The following is a 12,867-nucleotide window of genomic DNA, read 5'->3' on the forward strand; positions in this document are numbered from 1 at the left end:
TTCGTAATCTAATTCCCTCAGCATCACTCGACTTAATTCGACTACATTCCACTATTCTCGTTTTGCTTTTGTTGATGTTCATCTTATATCCTCCTTTCAAGACACTGTCCATTCCGTTCAGCTGCTCTTCCAAGTCCTGTGCTGTCTCTGACAGAATTACAATGTCATCGGCGAACCTCAAAGTTTTTATTTCTTCTCCATGGATTTTAATTCCTACTCCAAATTTTTCTTTTGTTTCCTTTACTGCTTGCTCAATATACAGATTCAATAACATCGGGGAGAAGCTACAACCCTGTCTCACTCCCTTCCCAACCACTGCTTCCCTTTCATATCCCTCGACTCTTACAACTACCATCTGGTTTCTATACAAATTGTAAATAGCCTTTCGCTCTCTGTGTTTCACCCCTGCCACCTTCAGAATTTGAAAGAGAGTATTCCAGTCAACATTATCAAAAGCCTTCTCTAAGTCTACAAATGCTAGAAACGTAGGTTTGCCTTTTCTTAATATATTTTCTAAGAAAAGTCGTAGGGTCAGTATTGCCTCACGTGTTCGAACATTTCTACAGAATCCAAACTGATCTTCCCCGAGGTCGTCTTCTACCAGTTTTTCCATTCGTCTGTAAAGAATTCGCGTTAGTATTTTGCAGCAGTGGCTTATTAAACTGATAGCTCGGTAATTTTTACATCTGTCAACACCTGCTTTCTTTGGGATTGGAATTATTATATTTTTCTTGAAGTCTGAGGGTATTTCGCCTGTCTCATACACCTTGCGCACCAGATGGTAGAGTTTTGTTAGGCCTGGCTCTCCCAAGGCTGTCTGTTACGTACTGTGCCGAACCTACCGGGCCGAAGTTTTCGTAGAGGGCAACTCTGCACACAGCGCATATTGTCGACACTTGATCTGTTGTTCAAATATTTTTACCGCAGTGCAGGTAGGAATTAAACTAGGATAAGAACTCAACCGAAATGTAACTACCATGTACCGAGGCCTCGGAGAGCTCTAAAATGCTCCGATAATGTCCCTGAAATGGCTCTAAGCACTATGGGACTTAACATCTGAGGTCATCAGTCCCCTAGACATAGAACTACTTAAATCTAACTAACCTAAGGACGTCACACACATCCATTCCCGAGGCAGGATTCGAACCTGCGACCGTAGCAGCAAATGTCCCTGAACTAATTCTGTATTTTTAGTGGTAGATTTTGGGTCCATTATGTAGCAGCGGCATCCGAGAAACGCGGTCGGTTTTAGGAATGGGCTGTACGGTTGGTTTTAGGAATGGGCTGTAAATCAGCTGGCGGTAGCCCCGGCTACGGGTGTTGCCGGATCTTTTCCGAGAAGCAACTGCAACAAGGCGCAGCGCAGGCGGACCGGACGAGCGGCCAGGGATGTCGGTAAGGAGTCAATACGGGCCGGCCGAGGAGCGCTTTGAGGCGGGCAGGCATTGTATTGTGCGAGCAGAGGCGGCGGTAAATCAGGGCCGGCCGCTGTCCGGCCGGAATGCGGCGGCCATCAGTCAGCGAGGTCGCTCTCTGCGGGGGCGCGCGACAATGCGGCAGGTCCGTGGGGGCGCGAACACGCCCGCGCGACAAGGCGTGCGCAACCTGCCCAGCCAGACCGCTCCATCCTCCGTGCCCGCACGTAGTCTCGGGAAGCCCGCACATATTCATCTACAGGTGTGCTCCGTAAGCCACCTTACGTAGGCGGAGGGTACTTTCTGCACCGGTGTCACTTCCCCGCTTTCCTGTTCCAGTTGCGAATGCTACGGGGGAGAAGTGTTATTGGTAAGCTTCAATGTTATTTCGAATCTCCCAAACTGTACCTTCATTTTCGCGAGAGATACGTAAGCGATGCTGAGAGAATTAGATTAGGTTCAAATGGCTCTGAGCACTATGGGACTTAACTGCTGTGGTCATCAGTCCCCTAGAACTTAGAACTACTTAAACCTAACGAACCTAAGGACATCACACACATCCATGCCCGAGGCAGGATTCGAACCTGCGACCGTAGAGGTCGCGCGGTTGCAGACTGTAGCGCCTAGAACCGCTCGGTCACTCCGGCCGGCAATTAGATTAGGGAATGAGGCACTAAAAGTAGTGGATGCTTTTGCTATTTCTTCAGTAAAGCCGGGTGGGTCTAGGCGCTACAGTCTGGAACCGCGCGACCGCTACGGTCGCAGGTTCGAATCCTGCTTCGGGCATGGATGTGTGTGATGTCCGTAGGTTAGTTAGGTTTAAGTAGTTCTAAGTTCTAGGGGACTGATCACCTCAGAAGTTAAGTCCCATAGTGCTCAGAGCCATTTCAACCATTTGAATTCTTCAGTAAAATAAGTGGTGATGGACGAGGTAGAGGGCATATAAAATGAAGACTGGCAACTGTAAGGAGAGCGTTTCTGGAAGCTAAATTTGTTAACATCGATGTTTAGTGTTAGGAAGCACACCCCAGGAAAAAGAAAAAAAAACAAAGCACCATAAAGATATTATCCGAATGGGATGAAAATCGGTAGATGTAACGTGCATGTACAGACAACCAATGATTACATGTGAGAAAAACTGGATCTTTTATTCAGGACAAAGAGCTGCACAAATCCAGCAAGTCAATAATTCGTTGGTCCACCTCTCGCCCTTATGCAAGCAGATATTTGGCTTGGCATTTTGTCTCTTTTTTAGGGCGCAAAAACAACTAGGGTCATATGCGCCCATGTCAAAACTGTAAAACAGAAAGACAAAGAGAGAAGTTAAAAATGATAAATGGTTCAAATGGCTCTGAGCACTATGGGACTTAACATCTGAGGTCATCAGTCCCCTAGAACTTAGAACTACTTAAACCTAGCTAACCTGAGGACATCACACACATCCATGCCCGAGGCAGAAGTCGAACCTGCGACAGTTAAAAATGACTACACGTTAATCCCAATTGATGGAAGAGAACACAGATAAAAACAGGGGTATGGAGAAAGGTCTATAAAATACGCCATAGAGATGGTCTGGCATTGAATGATAGGAGTTGTTAGATGTCGTAGTGAGGAATATCGTGCCATAATCTGTCCAACTGGCGCATTAGATCGTCGAAATCAAGAATTTGTTGGAGGGTCCTTCCCATAATGCTCCAAACGTACTCAGCTGGAGGACGATCCGCCGACTCTCGCCGTGCGCAGGCGTGCATTGTTTACTGAAATGTAAGTCCAGGATGGCTTGCCATCAAGGGTAACAAAACGAGGCGCAGATTTTCATCGAGCTACCTCTGTGGTCTTAGGGGTGCCCCGGATGACAGCCAAAGAGGTCTTGCTATGAAAAGAAAAGTCACCCCAGATCTGGGTCTTGGGCGTGTGCCGGGCGAGAGTCAGATTCATAACCAACCACTGTCCAGGGTGTCTCCAGACTCGTCTTCGCTGGTCATCGAGACTCAGTTTGAAGCGGGACTCATCACTGAAGCCTATGAGATTCCAGGCCGAAGACATCGCGAGAGTTTCTACAGCTTGTCTTCTCGCTCGCCACACTCTACCTTGGCCACAAGGTCGCCAGATCCCTCCCCAATTAAGAACGTTTGGACCATTATGGGGAGGGCCCTCCAACCATCTCGGGAATTTGAAGATCTAACGCAACGACTGGACAGGAATATTTCTGTAAGAACATCATTTGCTAAAGAATGATGGGAGCAAATTTTTACTTGCACGTGACGACAGAGGACCAAATGACACGATATTGGTGTTCGCCAGCGAAAGGAGAAAATCCTGTTTAATAGACTGCAATTCGTTCTTTGTCGATGGAACGTTCAAAAGCTCCAGCAAGCAGCTTTGACAGTTATTTATTGTTCATGCAGATATTTGTAGTTCTGTGGAGGAAACACAGTTCCAATCGTGTACGCCTTGCTACCTAATAAAAAGCGAGAAACGTACGATCGCTTTTTCACAGCTGTTGAGAGAAACGTACCTGGATGGAATCCTACAGCTATCATGATGGATTTTGAAGCTGCAATCATCCAATCAGTAACACATTTGTTTCCTGATGCAAAGATTAATGGCTGCAACTACCATTTCAATCAGTGCTTGTGGAGGCAAGTGCAGAATTCCGGCCTTGTTGCTGCCTACAAGGAAAACGAAGAAAGTCGTTTTCACATAAGGTTGTGTTCCGCTTTGGCTCACATTCCCCTGGACATGTTACATAATGGGTGGCTATGCATTCAGGAGAGCACGCCAGATAATGAAAAACTGCAGGATTTTTACGACTATTTTGTTGAACAATGGCTGGATAATGAAGACATGCCAAGAGATATATGAAACTGCGCAAGAAGGCGTTACCGCACCAACAATACTTCAGAAGGATGGAATCTGAGGATAAATACATTAATTTCGAAGGTTCATCCAAATTTTTACTTCTTAGTAAAAATTCTCAGAGAAGATGCAGAATATCATGGGTACCGAGTAGTTTTAAATCTAGGTGGGAAAAGAAGAAAGAAGTCCGCAATTAAGAGAGATGAGATAGTTTATAAGACCCTTACAAGACTCCAAGTTGACGGCAATATAAAATCATTTCTTACTTGCGTGGCTTATGCACAGAAATTACAATGAAAAGGAAACGGCTGAAGCTACAGCAACACTTGCAAATATTGAAAAGGAGTTAAGTTCACGCCGATAGCCCTATTGTAAAAATTGTAAATAAATAATCATCCTGTAAATATTGTAAAAAAATATAATGCGGGACGAATGGTGTTCCCTGGAAACGACAAAAAGTCGGCTAAATGTCTCTTGCAAACTGTAAAAGATTCACTAATGTAGTCTGAAAAGTCATAACTCTTCTAACAATCACAATCAGCATTTTTGTGTAGAGAATTTTAGAAACAATGTCTGTTTGACATCTTGTTTCAATACATAAATTGCATTCCTTAACTCTAATTGCTAGCAGGACTCACATTAGACCTCAGTACACTTCCCTGCGTGGTACGGAAAAATTGAGGTTTATTTCGAAATAATGAAAGAAAAAGTTTCTACCGAGAACCAAATTCTTTAGTTGGCTCCTCTTAATATATGGTAAAAGGTTGCCACTCCTATCATATCAAATTTTGGGTGAGGCGTTGAAAGATGGAAAACATTTTCGGCTTCTATAGTTTCAGTAAAATACATCGTTAAATATGAGGTCGAGCGAAAATTACGCCCTACGTAAGATTAATCAGAACAAAAATTCCAATGTAAAAGGTCTTGCGCATAACTGTGCTGCAACTAATGGTTGACATAATATCGTGGGGGCAAAATCAGCTCAGATTCCTAGTTTAACTAAGGCTACTCTTCCTTGCCCAAAAAAATTCTGAAATTATGTAAGCTGGCTTCACTGGAGGAGTGTGGACGTCCCTCGGCAGCTGCCCGGGCCGGCACAAGCCGAGCGCTCAGTCACACACACCAAGCGGCACCAGGTAGTGACCGAGCAGGTAGTGGCGCACCATTTGCGACACACCCTGTGCCGGTCCCTTAGCATCCCGAATTTCTCACAAGTGTCGCTACATACGTGTTTCTCACAAATGTCGCTTTTCACAAGTGTCTACAACTCGACCAAACTGCTGAGGTCATCGGTCCCTAGGCTTACACATTACTTAATCTAACTTAAACTAACTTACGCTAAGGACAACAGACACACCTATGCCCGATGTTGGCCTCGAACCTTCGACGGGGGGAGTCGTGGGAACCGTGGCATGGCGCGGTTTAGTAAAAGTAAGATAGAATCACAGAACACGTTGTTTGGGAATGAACAATCTGACTAAAGATTATAGACTTAGAGTAAATATGGAAATAAGAAAATGACGAGGGCGAGGAGAAATGAGGCGGTAATCTTGACATCAAAATTGTTTGCAGCAGAAGAAATAACGGAATTATGCTACCTTGGAAGCAGTAAAGCGCATGACGGACGAAGCAAGGAGCATATAAGAAAAAGCCTAGCAAAGGTAAAGAGCTCGCTCCTTTCTAAAAGAAGTCTTCTTGCATCAAACACGGACCGTAATCTGAGGAAGGAATTTCGGATAATGTAGGTACGTCTGCGTCACGGCACTATGTGGAAGTGAGTAACAGAGGATGGGAAGACCAGAAAAAAGAGAATCGAATTGTCTGGGATGTGGTGCTGTAGAAGAGTGTTGAAAATTGTAAGGAATGATAAGAAATGAGGTGGTTCTCCGAAAAATCGGCGAGGAAGAGAATATGTGGAAAAAGTGACTAGACGAAGGGACAGGTGGAAAGGACTTGTGTTACGTTTGTTGAGACACAAGATAATAACTTGCATGCTACCAGTACGACCCATAGAGGGGGAAAACTGTAAGGGAAGACAGATTTGAAGCCGTCCATTAACATTCCTGGACGTTTCGACTTGATGCCGCGCTTCAGTTTTTGTATAGTGCCCCAGTGGTGCTATGCGCAAACTGCACGCTTTGTTCCAGAAAGTCCATGAGCAGCGGACTCTTTGCAGTCGAAGAAAAACGTCATTGTGACTTTCCCAGAGCTGGTGTCCCTATTGTTTCGACTACGCTGCATAAGTTTCGCTGAGAAGATCTTATACATCCTCCGCACAATCTCTGCCCATGTGATTTCCATATTTTTGGAGCCCTGAAAAACGACATTCGTGGCCTTCGATTTGCTTCGGAGAAAGAGGTGCACACCTGCGTAGAATCATGGTTCCATAGGCAACCACAAACGTTTTTCCATGAAGGCATTGCCCGTCTTGTTCCAAAATGGGATAAATGTATTAACAGCTGTGGAGCTGACTTTTGAAATAATAGACAGTTTACTTTTTTTTCCCAATCTGTCTCGTTTTCATTTGAATGTTATTGCGCCTGCAGTCATAGGGAGTCAACGAGAACTATGATGTTTTATTAACTCTGTGAAAACAATGCTCACCGAGTGAGGTAGTTTGGAATGGCAGGCACCGACAAGCGCGCCGCAGAGCCGTACTGTGACGTGTGGCGGTTTTCCCGCGCCTCCTCGCCGGAGTTCCCCGTCCTTGAAGGCAGCAATCGCAGCACCGGCACGCAGCGTGAGCCCACTGGCTGGCGGTGTGACACACTTTCTCGCCGTCTGGCCTTCCGAGTTCGCTTTCTGCGGCCAGTTTGCCCGTGACTCAACGCATCGTGCGCTTGGGATCGGCAGAGATGAATTTCAATCCCAGTGCTCTACCCCTCCCTCAAAAGAACTCAATAGATGTCACTGTAAGGTTAGATTGAGATGCCTCTATCTGGCGGTAACTACCCCAGTATAGTCAGGCGGAAATAAGGAAGTAAGTAAATACCTCTCGAGGTACAGCTCCTGCTTCATTTACCTGCCGTTGAACATCGGCGTTACACTTCAGGTTAGCGACAGTGTTTGTAAACCAGCATAACAAAGATAGTGAAGCGAACTCTATTTACCTTGTTACTGCGATTCATGATCAACACTAAGTTCACAAACATCAGACGCAAATACAGACACATCATTCCAAACTAATCGGTGAGACTGCATGAAGAGAATCTTCACAGCTGCAGGAATAATAAAAAAAAAACCATTGTCACATGGTTTTCGAAGTTGCAAAAAGTGTGATTTTAGTGCGTGGCTTCAATAGATAGTCTGGAACCTTGAAGTAGATCAACTCACTGTCAGACGGTGGCCACGGATGACTGATGCAATGGCACGAACTTAAATCTTGAATTATCTTCCTTGAGATTTTGAGACTTTCTCTCATTCTCCCTTGGAAATATTTTGATAAGGTAGGGAACTTGGAAAAAGAGATAATTAGTCTTTCAAATGGTTCAAATGGCTCTGAGCACTATGGGACTTAACATCTGTGGTCATCAGTCCCCTAGAACTTAGAACTACTTAAACCTAATTAACCTAAGGACATCACACACATCCATGCCCGAGGCAGGATTCGAACCTGCGACCGTAGCAGTCGCGCGGTTCCGGACTGAGCGCCTAGAACCGCTAGACCACCGCGGCCGGCAATTAGTCTTTAATGAAGAAATAATTGTTGTGCGACCTTAGGTTTCCATGACCGTTGTCATATTCAGTAAAACTTCTCCGAATACAGGGCATCCCACACAGGGGTTTTAAACTGTTTGAACTTCAATAACTAACAAAAATAACAAAAATGTGAATTTTTAGTCACGTAGATGGTCACGACATTACTGATGATGTTTTATTGATGAAGATATTCAGAATGCCCTCCACCGGCAGCAATACGGTGCCTGCAAAGCTGCGGAACAGATCAACACACATGTTTTGTGGTCGCCATTGCAATGGAATCACAGGCAGTCACAGTCGCCTTTCTCACTTCGTTCAGCGCACGTGGCTTCGTGGCGCAGACGGCGCCCTTCTGAGTTCCCCACAGAAAGATGACTAACGCCATGACATCGGGAGATCTGAGTGGAAAAACATTTCGTCGACGGCCTGTTCACCTCTCAACAAATGTTTCATCCAGAATTTGCCGCAAGTCACGATGGTAACGTGAGGATGCACCGTCTTGGTAAAAAAGAAGTATTCATCTCAATACAGCTGGTGAACAGCTGGTTCAGTTCGTACCTGAAATACGGGAAAAAACTTTACACCTCTCACTGGGCCTTCAAAAATGTTCTTTGATAGACATACCCACCACACTGATAACCCAGCAAGATTAATATCTCGTTCTTCCGTGACATGGGGATTATACAGGGTGTTTCAAAAATGACTGGTATATTTGAAACGGCAATAAAAACTAAACGAGCAGCGATAGAAATACACCGTTTGTTGCAATATGCTTGGGACAACAGTACATTTTCAGGCGGACAAACTTTCGAAATTACAGTAGTTACAATTTTCAACCACAGATGGCGCTGCAAGTGATGTGAAAGATATAGAAGACAACGCAGTCTGTGGGTGCGCCATTCTGTACGTCGTCTTTCTGCTGTAAGCGTGTGCTGTTCACAACGTGCAAGTGTGCTGTAGACAACATGGTTTATTCCTTAGAACAGAGGATTTTTCTGGTGTTGGAATTCCACCGCCTAGAACACAGTGTTGTTGCAACAAGACGAAGTTTTCAACGGAGGTTTAATGTAACCAAAGGACCGAAAAGCGATACAATAAAGGATCTGTTTGAAAAATTTCAACGGACTGGGAACGTGACGGATGAACGTGCTGGAAAGGTAGGGCGACCGCGTACGGCAACCACAGAGGGCAACGCGCAGCTAGTGCAGCAGGTGATCCAACAGCAGCCTCGGGTTTCCGTTCGCCGTGTTGCAGCTGCGGTCCAAATGACGCCAACGTCCACGTATCGTCTCATGCGCCAGAGTTTACACCTCTATCCATACAAAATTCAAACGCAGCAACCCCTCAGCGCCGCTACCATTGCTGCACGACAGACATTGGCTAACGATATAGTGCACAGGATTGATGACGGCGATATGCATGTGGGCAGCATTTGGTTTACTGACGAAGCTTATTTTTACCTGGACGGCTTCGTCAATAAACAGAACTGGCGCATGTGGGGAACCGAAAAGCCCCATGTTGCAGTCCCATCGTCCCTGCATCCTCAAAAAGTACTGGTCTGGGCCGCCATTTCTTCCAAAGGAATCATTGGCCCATTTTTCAGATCCGAAACGATTACTGCATCACGCTATCTGGACATTCTTCGTGAATTTGTGGCGGTACAAACTGCCTTAGACGACACTGCGAACACCTCGTGGTTTATGCAAGATGGTGCCCGGCCACATCGCACGGCCGACGTCTTTAATTTCCTGAATGAATATTTCGATGATCGTGTGATTGCTTTGGGCTATACGAATCATACAGGAGGCGGCGTGGATTGGCCTCCCTATTCGCCAGACATGAACCCCTGTGACTTCTTTCTGTGGGGACACTTGAAAGACCAGGTGTACCGCCAGAATCCAGAAACAATTGAACAGCTGAAGCAGTAAATCTCATCTGCATGTGAAGCCATTCCGCCAGACACGTTGCCAAAGGTTTCGGGTAATTTCATTCAGAGACTACGCCATATTATTGCTACGCATGGTGGATATATGGAAAATATCGTACTATAGAGTTTCCCAGACCGCAGCGCCATCTGTTGTTGAAAATTGTAACTACTGTAATTTCGAAAGTTTGTCTGCCTGAAAATGTACTGTTGTCCCAAGCATATTGCAACAAACGGTGTATTTCTATCGCTGCTTGTTTAGTTTTTATTGCCGTTTCAAATACACCGGTCATTTTTGAAACACCCTGTATCTTGCCCAGTACAAATAGTTATGGCGACTGATAGTTCCATTCAGTTTAAACATCGCCTCATCAGACCAAAAATGATATCAGTCAACTGTTCAGTTGCAAAGCCATTCATAAAATTCCAGGCGCCTATCCGAATTGTACTCATTCATCCCGTGAAGCAAGCTGGAAATGTAGTGTTTCCATTTTGCATGCTTTAAAATGCGCTGAACACTTGATTGGCTTACACTTGATTCATGCGCAGCTTGCCCTATGGACTTCTCAAGCGACCTCGTGAAAGCTTGTACCACTGCGCCCACTTCTCTTTTCGTACGCCACTGATTTGTTCGTGCCGCAACGTCCCTTCTTCAGATGACGCACGCTTCCTTTCGTCTCAGACTTCTCGCGTAATTTCGTTATTGTTACAGGTGGCACAGTATCAAATTCTGCTCGCCACCGTCTGTGCACTTCTTTCACGTTTTCACACTTCCAATAACACTTTAAGACCCACGGACAACTTTTCAGCCATCTTATTACCTATGAGTAGTTACTGGCAACTGAACAAATGAGTGCTGGAAGTAGGTAGACCTGGCTATGGTAATGTGTGTGATTCAGTCATGTAGATGATTGATTCTGGGCGGCGGTTCTAGGCGCTGCAGTCTGGAACCGCGTGACCGCTACGGTCGCAGCTTCGAATCCTGCCTCGGGCATGGATGTGTGTGATGCACTTAGGTTAGTTAGTTTAAGTAGTTCTAAGTTGTAGGGGACTGATGACCTCAGAAGTTAAGTCCCATAGTCCTCAGAGACATTTTTTGATTCTGGGCGGTGAACGGCCGTTACAATACTCGACTTTTCAAGGAACCGTATCTCACGAGAGATCTCAATGTGCCCCAGAGTATAAGACTAACTTTTTTCCGTTGTATTACGGAACTGACGGTAGACAATGTACGAGTTACTATTCTTTGTATCGCTTGTGATAACTTGTAAACCATCATGTTGAAATCTGAAACGTTTTGAAGCGGTGAATATCTCGTGTATTGTTATTACGAAATGGACTTAGTTTTCGCGTATCTTCGATGACTATATAGATTGAAGATTTTTGCTGCTATTCTCGTAACATTCTAAACTTAACTTTATTCCATTTGATAAAGGTATTTCATGTCTTTATTTGAACTGAATATTTTAGGACCACTTCCCGGTTATTTGAGATTTCTATACTTGAAGCAATGCTATTCTGCACAATACACTGTCGTCTAAATCAATTAAAGACGATAGAATAGAACCCTTGTTATTAAATTATTCATTTGACTTTTGCGGGCCGCTGTGACCGGGCGGTTCTAGACGCTTCAGTCCGGAACCGCGCTGCTGCTACGGTCACAGGTTCGAATCCTGCCTTGGGCATGGATGTGTGTGATGTCCTTAGGTTAGTTAGGTTTAAGTAGTTCTAAGTCTAGGGGACTGATGACCTCAGATGTTAAGTCTCATAGTGCTTAGAGCCATTTGAACCATATGATTTAACTTTTATTCTGTATTTATGTATATTTTATTAACTCGTAATTCTAGCTAGTGCATAGGTTATGCGACTGCAGGATCACATCTACAGGTTATTATTTGCGGCGAAGTAGCTGCGAATCATGAAAGCACACGTACGCGGCTCGGCCCCTTGACTATATCGAGCTATTCTTTTTAAACAGAGATGTGGATTTGTCGAGGTGCCTAAGGTATGAGTAACCACAAGTAAAGGCGCAGTTGTGGTCTACTCGTACGGGATACTGTTTGGAATAGCAACTACACTCAGCAGTAACCATTAGGCACTGTCGCACTGCTGTGGAGAGCACCATACAATCACAACTGGATCAGGTTATGAATAATATCTCCTCAGAAGGAGATTTTCACTCTGCAGCGGGGTGTGCGCTGATATGAATCTTCCTGGCAGATTATAACTGTGTGCCCGACCGAGACTCGAACTCGGGACCTTTGCCTTTCGCGGGCAAGTGCTCTACCATCTGAGCTACCGAAGCACGACTCACGCCCGGTACTCACAGCTGTACTTCTGCCAGTATCTCGTCTCCTACATTCCAAACTTTACAGAAGCTCTCCTGCGAAACTTGCAGAACTAGCACTCCTGAAAGAAAGGATACTGCGGAGACATGGCTTAGCCACAGCCTGGGTGATGTTTCCAGAATGAGATTTTCACTCTGCAGCGGAGTGTGCGCTGATATGAAACTTCCTGGCAGATTAAAACTGTGTGCCGGACCGACACTCGAACTCGGGACCTTTGCCTTTCGCGGGCAAGTGCTCTACCATCTGAGCTACCGAAGCACGACTCACGCCTGGTCCTCACAGCTTTACTTCTGCCAGTATCTCGTCTCCTGCCTTCCAAACTTTACAGAAGCTCTCCTGCGAATCAGTTTATGAAAGTTCATACTGTGTGAACCCCTTTGTGGGACACCCTGTATTTGGCCTCGTACATCAGTAAGGAGGCCCTTTTCCAGCAGTGGATGTTAAATATGAGACGTCTTTTTTAAGTAAGAACCGTTTTGAAATTAAAAAAAGACCTGCTAAGATACCTCAATTTTATTTTTACATGTACCTTAATCTACTTTTCTACGTGTTTTCCGTCAATATTGAGGCACTTGTCATAACGTTGTACCAGTTTTTGAATATCCTCCTCATAGAAGTCTGC

General features: G+C 45.0%; 1 protein-coding gene across 1 annotated transcript in view; it reads right to left on the bottom strand.

The window, feature by feature from the left end:
* Window positions 1-12,867, bottom strand: part of LOC126458555 (protein big brother) — a 248,981-nt gene that overhangs the window by 106,295 nt on the left and 129,819 nt on the right. The window lies entirely within an intron of this gene.

Source organism: Schistocerca serialis, chromosome 2, assembly GCF_023864345.2.
Source record: "Schistocerca serialis cubense isolate TAMUIC-IGC-003099 chromosome 2, iqSchSeri2.2, whole genome shotgun sequence".
In the NCBI taxonomy this organism is placed as follows: Eukaryota; Metazoa; Arthropoda; class Insecta; order Orthoptera; family Acrididae; genus Schistocerca; species Schistocerca serialis.